We start from the raw sequence: 13,239 nt of genomic DNA on the forward strand, positions 1-13,239 counted from the left end.
TTCTCAGCCTCTTTATTTTCCATCATTTGGTCTTCTATATCGCTGATTCTTTCTTCTGCCTCATGTATCCTAGCAGTTAGTGCCCCCATTTTTGATTGCACCTCATTAATAGCCTTTTTGATTTCGACTTGGTTAGATTTTAGTTCTTTTATTTCTTCAGAAACGGTTTCTCTAATAACTTCCACACTTTTTTCAAGCCCAGCTAGTATCTTTAAAGTCATGATTCTGAACTCTAGGTCCGACATCGTACTAATGTCAGTATTGAGTAGGTCCCTGGCAGATGGTACTACGTCTTGTTCTTTTTACTGAGGTGATTTTTTTTGTCTTGTCATTTTGTCCGGAGGAGAACAGAATGCTAACAGGTTAACAACGTCTCCAGCAAATATACTCTATACAAATCAGAAAAGACCTGAAACCAGGGGACAGAAATGGAAAGAAAGAAGAGAAAAAAAAAAAAAAAAAGGAAAAAGGAAAAGATAAAAACAAACAAAAACAGAACAAAACAAAAAAAAACAGAATATGATCAAATATGATCAGGCTAGTGCATGGATCAGTGCCACACACTAGCTTTTGGGCATATTTTGGTCTGTTAGAAGAAAGTGCCTTCTAAAATTTTAAAGGAAGAAAGACTTATATATGTACAAAATAAGGGTTGATACAATGAAGGGATGGCAGATGACTGTAAAGATGAAAATTATAAAAGATTTTATAAAAGGAATTGATAAGATAAGAAGTTGTTTTTAAAAAGAAAGAAGAAGATTTAAAAAGAAAAAGAAAAAAGGAAAAAGAAAAAAAAGGGGAGAGAATGTGATCAGGCAGGAGCCTAGAACAGAGCCATACATTAGTGATTTAGGGTATATTTTGATCTGTTAGAAGAAATTGTATCTCAAAATTTTAAAGAGAGAACAACTTACATATATATGCCAAAAATAAGGGTAACTACTATGAAGGGATAAAAATATGACTCTAAAAATGAAAAATAAAAAATGTTTTTTTTAAAAAGGGGATTGATAAGATGTTGTTTGAAAAAGGGAAAAAGAAAAATTCAAAAAAAAAGTTAAAAAATTAAGTTTGAAAAACTAATGAATTATGGTAAAAAAGCCATGAATTCTATGTGCAGTATTCCCCTAGCGCTGGAGTTCTCCCGTTCTCCTTGATTGGTAAACTTGGTCTTGGCTTGCTGGCTGTTCTTGCTGATCTTCTGGGGGAGAGGCCTGTTGCCATCGTTCCGAAATATCTTTGCCGGAGGCGGAATTGCCCCGCCTTTGTGTGTCCGGGCTAAGCAAGCTGCAAGCGGCTCCAGTTTGCTCTCAGGAGCTTTTTTTCCCTGCAAACGCTGGGTACAGCTTTGGAGGACCAGGGTGAAAATGGTGGCCTCCCAATCTCCGCCCGGAGGAGCTGAGAACTCGGGGCCCTGCTTCTCAGTGTGCCCCCAGAGAAAAGCAGTCACTCCCGTCTCCCCGGTCCACACTCCATGCTCACCCGGCCTGTGATCAACCGTTTCTAGGTCTGGCACCCGACCCCGTGTGGAGTCTCCAAACCCCGCAGATCCCTGTGGTGCGCTCCCGTGCCACTCCTCCCAGGGGAGGAAGGGGAGTCTCCCCGGCTTTGCCACTTGTTGGGTCCCTGCTGGAGGAGCAGTGGCCCGACTGGGCCATGGATCACAGTTTATGGCAACCCCGAGCCGAGAGCCCGCGCCTCGGCTCCGTCTCTGCAGCCAGGTTCCCCGCTCTGATACCTCGGAGCTCTGCCACACTCAGGCACCCCCGGTCATTCTGTGACCCCCTAGGGTCCTGAGACCACACTGTCCCACGATGGTTCCACCCCCCGCTTAGCCACTGGAGCGACGTCCCTCAGCGGAGCCGACTTCTAAAAGTTCTGATTTTGTGCTCTGGCCTCTATCACTTGCCAGAAGCGGCCGACGGAGGCCCCCTCCCCCGCCATCTGTCCTCCCGAATATCGCCTCGGATTCACTTCTCCGCATGTTCTACCTTCCAGAAAGTGGTCGCTTTTCTGTTCAGAGTGTTGTTACTATTCTTATCTTCGATCTCCTGTTGAGTTTGTAGGTGTTCAGAATGGTTTGATCGCTATTCAGCTGAATTCCTGAGACCAGACGAAATCCAGGTCTCCTATTCCTCTGCCATCTTGCTCCACCCCTCGCAATATTTGATTGATAAAAGAGAAGTTGGGAAACAAATATGAACAAAGAAAAGTGTGGCAAATAGAAAACACAGAAAAATGAAATAATTTCAAATTAAGGAACCATAATAAATACAGTGGCCTTAAATCCATTAGAGTTTTAAATTCATAGAACTTCCAAGTTGAGTAAAAACAAAATTCAAGCTTATGTTTAGAAAAAATGTCAGCTAAAGTATATGTAAAAGTAAAATCAGTATTAAGGGTACAGTACACAATAAAAAAAGGGAGAGAGTGTTCACCAGGATGAAATAATGGTCAGTACTTTCATGCACTTAATAACATAGCTTCCAAATACTTTAAAAGTTGACATATGCAAAGCAAAACAAAAAGTTAAATAAATAGGCCAAAAAGGGAATCTCAACCACTATAAAATTTTTATTATTGTGAAGATGTCATCCTCTAACCATGATTAAATAAAATTAATGAAAGAAAAACAAGAAAAATTAAAGGATTTTTTATGTTTCAATAATTTATTAGTCAACTGATTAAATTTGAACCTGCAGCATCCGGTAAGCTAGAAAGTAAGGAAAGTTTAAAAATTAAATGATGGGTGCTTGTCAAGGGGACACATACGCCAAATGAAAGAGCTCCCAATAGCCAAAAGTGGGGCAATTTGAGCAAGTTGGAGCAAACAAAATAAGTACTGTTAAATTATAACCCAAATATAACAAATACCCATACACCCAAACAGATGATATACATAATGATTGAATAAATAAATTAATGGAGGAAATAGACAAATCTCTCATGTAGAAGAGTTGCAAATAACTATATAGATACTTCTCCTTTAAGATGGTGGAACATGATTTCCCATTCCTTAACGATGGAATGTATACAGTGACTTCTATCCAGAGTACAGAATGGAAAGGGAGAAAAACAGAAGCTTAACAGTAGAGAAACTTGACAAACATTATCTCAGTCAGTTGATCAATATTAACATCATCAGTGATAAGTCATGTTCATGCTATGTATTTTTGATATATGATGAGAATGTCACCCAGTGTATAATTGGGTGTTTTTTGTTATTAATTCAGACATTTTCTGTCTTTTAATTAGAGTGTTTTGTATATTAACATTTAGTGCAATATTAGATATTGTTAGATTTAGTCTGTCATTTTATCATTTATATTTATCCCCTCAGTTTTATTTCTTTATTATTCTGTTCCTCCTTTTCTGCCTTCTCCTTAGAATATTTAATTTTTTAAAAAATTTATTTTTGTCCATACATTGGCTTTTTAGCTATACCAATTTGCATATGTTTCAATGTTGCTTCAAGTCCTTTCAAGAATAAAGGGTCTATGATTTAATAAGCTAGTAACAAATTAGCTTGCTGCAATTTCATGGATGCTGGCAGAAGACATGAAATGCCTGAGTCAGAGATAAGGAACTCTTTATTACTCATAGTAGTAACAGCCAATGTATCAATAATATCTTCCATGGCTTCTGAGACTCATTTCTCACAAGGCAACATTATGAGAACCAGGTGACATCTGCATACATAGTGATTTGCACAACAGATGATTAACTCTAAGCTCAGGGAACCTGATTATTTTATAATAGGCTATAAACCTGCTTGTCCTTTGCTTTGGAGGCTACATTATTTTGATTAGACTACAGTTATTATGCCTGCCTAGTGCTCCAGAAGGAAATACTATATATTCCAAGCCTACTTGCTCTACAAATATCCTTGAGAAGATAGTCTAGAACAAACGTAGATAGCATCTCAGCTTGCAATATGTGCAGAAATGTGAGAGACCCAGAAAGAATTGCTTTCCAATGATGTATGTTCTTTATGTCTATTCATGAGGATGTGTTCCCTTGAAAACACTACACCATTGGCTACTCTGATTAATCTGACAGGAACTGGGACAGAATTTACTCAATTTGTCTCGTGGAGCATTTAATTACACTTACTATGAAGCAGCATGATGAGTTCCATTGCAATATTAACCTTGACCATGTCCACAAATAGCTGGATAAATTTCTTACACCATTGGAATCTACACTAGAAACCCAGCTAGCTTCCTTCTTCAGTTTCTGTATTGGCTTTCCCGCTTAGCTGGAGGTATTAATCTAGCAGGATATATTACTGATTGCAGAGTTTCTACTTGGCTTATAAGGCATAGATCTAGGGCCATTCTAGCACCCATTACAAACATGACCAGTAAGTTGAGACAGACTTGAAAGAATTTTAAAACCAAGGTATTGTCCTTGATCACTTAAGCTAAAGTCAGGGAGAAATTCTCTATCACCTTTTCTAGTTGAATTACTCCCTTTATAGGGATAACTGCCCTCAGAATATACATACATGAGCAGTCATTCATCCCTCTGAGAAGCTCTCCCAGAAAGGTAGTCTTATTTTAGAGATATCTCTGCAGTCATCTGAGGGCTACATTATATACAGGTTTTTTTTTAAGTGAGAGAGCATGAGTGGGGAGTTGGGGGTGGTAGGGTAGGGAGGGGCAAAGGGAGAGAGAGAAAATCTTAAGCAGGCTCTATGCCCACCATGGAGCCCAACTTGGGGCTCATTCTCACGGTAGGCAGGCCTTAGGGGTTCTGAATTCATTTCCAGTCATTGAGCCAAGTTGGTTGTTGTTTGTTGTTGTTTGGAGAGAGTGGTAATCTAATGTGTGCTGTTCATCACAGCCAGATGATATTCACTTGTCCCATGGAATAACTGAATGGTGGCTGTAGAAATGCAGAGGGGAATACATTTAGAGATATTTATAAGTGTTTTTCTTTTGTTTTTTGTTTTTCTATGTTTTTTTAAATTTTTCCTATAGAATATGTGGGAGCTGGAACCAACAGGAACTGCTGTTTCTGTTAGACTTCTAAGAGAATGACAATCATATCATGGTCAGAAACATCCAATGATGGATAGTAGACTAGTGGCTACAGTTTGGTACAGTTTTGGGGAGCTTTCTCCATCATGTGGAAATCTCCAAAAGTCATTCCTTGAAGTAAAGATTAGCACAAAGACATTGATAATCTTTACTTCAAAGAATGTCGTTTTATACCTATTGAATCCAGAAGTGATTCCCTCTATGTGCCAAGGTTGTAGTTCTTACACTGCCACACAATCTAGCTATCCCATCCATACCAATAGCTATAAATTTACCTTTTGTCTAGTCATCTCCTACTAATCTTCAGACCTTTAATCCAGAAATGTAAGTTAGGCATGGCTATTTAAGAAGAATGTCTGTGAAATAAGAATTCTTTTGAACCAGCAGCTTTCCTTCCTATAAAAGAGTAGAGGAGGGGCTCCTGGGTGGCTCAGTCATTAAGCATCTGCCTTCAGCTCACGTCATGGTCCCAGGGTCCTGGGATCTAGCCCCACATTGGGCTCCCTGCTCAGCGGGAAGCCTGCTTCTCCCTCTCCCACTCCCCCTGCTTGTGTTCCCTCTCTCACTGTCTCTCTCTGTCAAATAAAAATATGAAATCCTTAAAAAAAAAAAAAGAGTAGAGGATAAAGCTTCCTCCCAAAAGATGGTTGCCATTTTTCTTATTAACCCAAGATGTGTTTGGGGCAGGCTGGCTTCACTCTTGAATATACCATTTCCCTTTGACAAATAAGGCTAATTAGGCCCTTCTCACCTTGTTAGTTTTTCAGTCCCAGTTGGCCATCCCCAAAAGAGGATATCAGGCTGGGGAAGTACAATATTTCCACATGTCACACAGTTTCCACAAGAGCCCAGTGGCAAGCTAATAGCTGAGCGACATCAGGAAGACAATGAGTCAAATGATGCCTCTGGGTGGAGATTACCTCACTTTGCTAGGGTTTCCAGTTGGTAAAATCATCAGTGATGGAGATTTAAGGCTCAAAAGTTATTACGGTTGTGGCGCCCCACAGGTACTTCAGCATGAGTTTACATGTGGCTCTTCCCAATCAAAATGATCTTATCCATTATGAGTATGTATTGTAAAGGCATATAAAATATCAATAGTGTTTTCATATTTAGTAGTTGAAGCCACAACTATAAATATATTGAATCAACCCAAAAGTTTTCATCCATCAGGTTATATTAACTTTCTTTCCCTACTGTGAATTCTGCCCAAATCCCTTTACCTAATTCTGGGTATTCGCAATGTGTGAGACTGGTAAGATGTTAACTTGGGAACCTGAATCCAAAGGAGTATGAGTCTTTTCTCCCCCACATCTCCCCAGTGTAGTATGATGTGTGGATAGCCTTTGGTCTTCTTTGAGGAAAGAGCTTAGTACCACTACTAAATCTTTGCCCTAAAGCTGCCAAAGTCAGACTAGAAGTGTTGGAAGGTATCAGGGAGTGTGGAGAGAGAACGTAGCTCCATTCCAGTAAATAAGGGACATTTAGTTTCAGTATTAAGTGCTCAGACAGCTGCTCACAGCTTAAATTTGTACCAGTTTCTAATGGTTTCTATTCACCCAAATATCTATATCCTTATTGCCAACAGCACTTATTTCTACTCTGGGGGTTTCTTGACTCAGAGTCAGGTCTGGAATTAGAATGATGCAGTGCTGTACTTACTTTGGGCAAAAGGCTTAAGGAGGTGTCAAAAGACTGAGTAATTGGGACGCCTGGGTGGCTCAGTAAGTTAAGTGTCTGCCTTTGGCTCAGGTCATGATCCCAGGGTCCTGGGATCGAGCCCTGCATTGGGCTCCCTGCTCAGCTGGAGCCTGCTTCTCTCTCTTCCTGCTGCTCCCCCTGCCTGTACTCTCTCTCTCTCAAATAAACAAATGAAATCTTAAAAAAAAAATACCTGAGCAATCAAGTTGAATAATATTTTAAAGCAATGGGAAGTTGGAAAACTAATGTGAAACTCCATGGTGAACAAAATATCAAAACTCGAAGACACTATGATCCTGTACATGCATGATTCATCTCTCTTGCCCCACTCTCACCGACTTCTAGGATACTGCCAAAAGACATGAGACTCCTGAGTTAGAAACCAAAACCTTGTTCACTCAAGTAGTACAAGCTTTATGTTTGTACCCCACGTCCCGTGAATGTGATGTGAAGGGGCCCAGGTAGGTGTTGCACATGTAGTAGAGGGTGTTAGGCACAGCTCAGGAAACTTGAAGCTAGAGAACCTGAATCTTTTACAGTGGGCAGGAAGCACATCTGACTTTTGTGCCAGAGGAGGACAGGACTTTTATTATGGTGGATAGAAAACGAACCTGCCACTTATTCCAGAGGGAGACCCTATCTGTATCTTTAGAGGCTGTGTACTGTACAAAAAAAACCTCAGCAAGATAGTCTGAGATAGAGGCTCTGCTTATAGGAAATGCAGGTGGTCCATGGAGAGTTGTCTTCTGAAATATCCAATAAAATACTAGCGTGGCTACCTTCTGAATCTGTAGGTGAAAAAAGCAGGCATAAAGAAATTGATTCTATCCCATGCAATATCACTTAGAAAGAAGGGGAAAAACACTCAAGAAAAACCTATTGCCAATAATAGAAAGAATTTAAATATATAATTAATCCCAAAGAGTGTGGCCAGATTAAGTTTGTGAAAGTGAGATATTCTTAAATTGTTAAAATAAAATCCAACTATATTCTCTTTGAAAGACAAAAACCTCCTTTTGTTCCCTCCTTATGGTTTCTAATACTTATTTTTATTTAACAAACACACAACATTTATTATTTCCCTGGCACAGTTCAGGGCACTTTACAAATAAAAGTTAATTTAATTCTTATAACAGTCAAAGCAGGTTATACTACTATTACCCACTTGTCAGTCAAGGAAAATGAGAGACAAAGAGGTTAGGTGAATTTCCCCAGGCCATCTGATAGTAGAGGATGAAGACAAAGTTGGGACCCTGGCATTCTGTCTCCAGAATCTGTTCCCATCATACTCTGCAGCCTCTGCATTTTTTTTTTTAAACATACTGTTCCCATCCCCCACCCCTGCCATGGCCACCCTGTCTCTTTAAAACCATTCTATTATCTCAAAGACTTTAACTATTAATGTTGCCAGAAGGACTGAAAATTGAAGAATTGAGAGATTTATACCTGAGAATGTTAATCATAAAGGACCAAGAGTAGCTATGTGCATACCAGATAGAATAGACTTGAGTACAAATCAAAGCAAAATTAAACAATCTCTCAGGAGTAGGATAAATCGAATGAAAAATTTACCAATAGAACATAAATTTTCTGAAGCTACGTGCAAAGTAATAATCCTCAAAATATGTAAAACAAAACCTAACCAAATTATTTGGTGAAATAGGCAAATTATGTGCCACATAGGCAAATCTAAGACTATCACGGAAGTTGTTAACAAACTTGAGTTTAGAGATTGAGGAATACAACATCTTGATGTTGATGTTGTATTCCTCCATGATGCAGTAAATGGGTAAGCACTGAACTTCCCCAACATAGAAAAACAAACAAACCAACCTATGAAACTTGGCAAAATATATAAGTAAACTCTTTAACTGTGTTCAGGCAGGAGCTAACCAGCACACAAACAAGCCTGCCATCCCTGAGACAGAAAATTCACAAGGTAAACCTCATGACCCTTTAGTTCTCTGCAGGAAGTGAGGGTTAAGAGGAGCATTTCCCAAACTCTCAGAAAGCTATTATCCTTGACCAGCATGGCAGTCTTGCTGAGAGAAGGATACAAAAATTGAGGTTCAGGGAAAAGAGGGATTGGGGTAGAAAAACATATTGGAAAAAAATCATGGTCATAACCTTTCCAAATATGATGATGAAAAATACCTACTTACATATCTAGGTGGCACCGTGAATGTCAAGCAGTAAGTAAAAAGATAAATAAGTAAATAAATCATATTTAGAAACATAATAGTCAAGCTGCTAAAAACCAGAGTTAGAGATAAAATTTTTTAAGTACCCAAAGAATAAAAGATGCATTGACCACATGGTAACAGGAATAAATGAGAATCACTAGACTTCTCAGAAAGGATGGGGGCCAGAAGATATCTTAGATAAAGAAAAAATGTTAAAAAAAATTCTGTATCTGGTGATAATATTCCTAACCTGAGAATGAAATATTTTCAGATAAATAAAAGTTGACAGAACTCATTTCTAGATATGTAAGGGAAATGATACAAGGTAGAATTCAGTAAAGATATGCACCAAAAATATTACAAAGTGTATATGTAAAATAGAGATACAACTTTAAAATAATGCCAAATGCACAATTTCATACAGATCATGATCTCATAAAATTTAGTTAATAAAGAAATTAATAACAAAGAGTAATCACCTAAATCCCACTGTATAGAAATTAAAGAAAATACTTCCAAATAATTTGTGGCTCAGCAAAGAAATCATAATTATAGTTAGAATGTACTTAAAACTGAACAATTAACAATACATTTCAAAACCAGAGATCTAGCTAAAATTATAGAAATTTATATCCTTAAGTTCATATATTGAATAAAAGCACAGATTGACAAGATAGCAATTCAACCCAAAGTTAATCTATGAAATTAGAATAATGCTAATCAAAATTCCAAATGTTTGCCATATCACATATTAATGTTAATTAAAGAGCTATAGTACTTAAAATAGTGGTACTGTCACAGAAAGAGAAAACATAATTTTAGGGGTAAGAAATCCTACCTGTATTAAGAAACTTGACATGACAGGTAGCAATATAAAATTAACTTTTGAGTAAATAGCATAAGGACAATTGGCTATGTGAAAAATAATAAAAATTTGACCCCACCTATTAGAGAGGCAGTTCAAAAACGCCAAAATTTGGGAAGGAAATGGGGAGAAAGTAATTGAGGGTGGGAGATAAAGCTTCAGTGCTTTGAATATATCTTTATGTTTTAGTTTTTGATTAAAAAAAGTGAAGGCTCTGAAGCAAATAAAGCAAATATTAGTATGTGTCAAATATTCATGATAGAAACATAGGTAATATATAAATTTGGATTTTTTGGTATTTAAAATTATAAATTAAAAAGTAAATGTAATAGTATGTATTGGATAGTTTTAGTTGTACACTATAGCTTTAAAAGAGAAATTTAGGGACGCCTGGGTGGCTCAGTCACTTAAGCTTAAGCGCTTAAGCGTCTGTCTTCGGCTCAGGTCATGATCCAAGGGTCCTGGGATCGAGCCCCGCATTGGGCTCCCTGCTCAGCCGGAAGCCTGCTTCTCCCTCTGCCTGCATTCCCCCTGCTTGTGCTCTCTCTATCTGTCTCTGAAAAATAAATGGATAAAATCTTTTAAAAAAACGTAAAAAAATAAAAATAAAAGAGAAATTTATTGCGGCATCTGGGTGGTTCAGTCGGTTAAGTGTCCAACTCTTGATTTCGACTCAGGTCATGATCTCAGAGGTCCTGGAATCAGCCCCATGTGGGGCTCTGTGCTCCTGGTCTTGGCACCACTAATAAGACCTCAAACAAGGAAGATGAGTTTCCTGTTCTCATGGAACTCACTTTCTAGTGGCATGAGAAGAAGGATAAAAAATAAGTAGATGAACAAATGAGCAAAAATATTACCTAGTGACAAGTGCTTATTCTGAGAAATAAAATAAGTTACTGAGACATTCAGTGAAAAGATGGCGGGTGGGGAGAGATCCTCTCAACTGGCAAATCAGAAGAGGTAACTAAAACTTACAGTCATGATGTGGTCAGGAGCAGGAGTTTTCCTCCCTCTGACAGGCTGGGAAAAATCTGCAAACTGTAAAGCTTAATTTTTTGAGGAAGGAAAATAGATCAGTGTGGCTGGGAAATACTGGGTGAGGGAACTATTCCTATGGGGCAAGATTAAAGAGACATGAGTGTTAAAAGCATGTGTTTGCACGCCAAACTGTCAACTCTAGTGACATCGAATGTTTATTTCCTCACTCATATATGAAGTCTGTCCCCTAGTTAAGCTGAGAGTTTGTGATTTTAGGATTTTAGGATATGTTTTTAGGATTTACTTTGAGTTATTTAAATTTTTGCATTCACTATTTTCCTGTGGGAACCCAGGAGTCTTGATTTAAACTTTGTAATAGATAATTATGATCACTCTCTGTTGAAATGTGGGGAATAATGCTGACAAAATGGGGAGGCTTGAAAAGGATGGATACTAAAATTTCACTTTCAACTGAGTGAAAGAATGGACATTATTAAATCTCACCTTTAACTAAGTAAATCAAAATGGAGGATTTTTTTCACCAGAATTCCAGTATCATTAACTACTAATAAAGATAAGAGTCAGAAAGGGAGTTGGTTGAGACTCAGGGCTACCCATAGTGGGGAAACACACATGTTAAGGATCCAGGCTTTTGCAAAGGGACTGTCACTAGGTGGTGTGCACCTTTGGTCAAGAAGTGAACAAGAAAATAATGTGGGCATGAAGAGAGGAAGAAATGTTTATCATCTCAGGAGTATGAGGCATAGAAGAAAGTCCAATATTTCACCAAGTTGTATTGTGAGATGCTTTGTATAAACCACTGCATCACCATTCAAAAAAACCTAAAGTAAACAGTTGCATTGTTTTTACAAAATGCTTGTCAAATTTGCATTTCAGGGTCCCTGGGTGGCGCAGTTGGTTAAGTGTTTGCCTTTGGCTCAGGTCATGATCCCAGGTTCCTGGGATTGAGCCCACATAGCGCTCCCTGCTTGGTGGGGAGCCTGCTTCTCCCTTTACCTCTGCTGCTCCCCTGCTTGCTCTCTCTCTCTCCGTAAAATAAATAAATCTTTTAAAAAATTTGCATTTCAAAATTTAAATATTTCACTGTACTGAGGCAAAATTTGAGGGAATTCAGCTATCTCTGGATTAAGTGAGAAATAACTGTATTCATATGCAGTTCTCCCAAAACAAGGAAGGAGTTTTGTGGAGCTTATGATCAATACACTTAATTGTTTTGGTTTGGGGGAGATAGGTGAATATAATTATCTTTAAGGATCCTTGTGATGAAAAATCTTGTTTTATATGGTATGTAATATTTCTTTGCCCCTTCTCATTTCAAAGATGAATGAAGGAAACAGGATTGTAATTGATAAACAATATGAAGTATCAACAGAAAATTGGAGATACCGATAGGAGCCTTGTAAGTATTACAGTGATATAAATACCTGAAAAAAATGAATTTTGAGTCTATTCATTGAATAAATTTATTAAATACATTCCCTCCTAAAGGCTCTATGTCCAAATATCATTACAGTAGGGGTTAGGGCTTCAAAATCATGAACTTTGGAGGGAGGCAAACATTCAGTCCATAACAGCCTCACAACCAAACCCAACTGTACTAGGTACAAATCATTTACCATTCTCCATTGGAAAAACAAAATAACAAATATTTCTCAGAATCTCGTGCTACTTTCCATTTACTGCCCTATCCTTCTCTTCCATTTATTTTGCAAATGTCTTATAACTCGAAAAGACTCAGTCCCTACTCATGCACCTTTCATTTGCACTTGGGCCAGTCTGGCTTGATCTCCATCAAAGCCACCAGTGACCTTCATGTTGCTAAGTCCACGGACACTCTTCAGTCTTCCTTTGACTTAATCAGTTTTTCTATCTTGAAACACTCTCTTCCTGTGACTTTTGTAATACCAGGCAAAACCTTTACTTCCCCCTGTATGTCCCAGATGGTTCTTTGTTTTTAAGATTAAGAAGCAGTTTTATTAAACTATATCATGTGTACATATGCAGACATATAAAACCACAGTTCACTGATTCCTTTATTTGTCTCACTTTTTTAGGGGTATCCCAGGAATCTTTCCTTGAGTCATTTTCAGTTCTTTAAAACCCCTTTGCTGAAGGGACACCTGGGTGGCTCACTTGGTTGAGTGTCTGCCTTTGGCTCAGGTCATGATCCCGGGGTCCTGGGATAGAGCCCCAACATCGAACTCCCTGCTCAGCAGGGAGTCTGCTTCTCCCTCTCCCTCTGGTTTCCCCCTGCTCTCGCTGTCTCAAATAAATAAATAAAATCTTAAAAAAAAAACAAACCCAACACTTCACTGAAGTATAGTTGAAGATGTGAAAAGCTGTACATATTTAATGTACACAACTTTGTTGAGTTTGGGGTTAAGTATAAACCCATGAAACATGGTGAAGTTGGGGTTAGGGCCCTTATAAGAAGTGGAAGAGAGGCTAG

This window comes from Eumetopias jubatus, unplaced genomic scaffold (assembly GCF_037043125.1).
Source record: "Eumetopias jubatus isolate StellerSeaLion01/CBP00866 unplaced genomic scaffold, mEumJub1_p1.0 scaffold_3, whole genome shotgun sequence".
Classification (NCBI taxonomy): domain Eukaryota; kingdom Metazoa; phylum Chordata; class Mammalia; order Carnivora; family Otariidae; genus Eumetopias; species Eumetopias jubatus.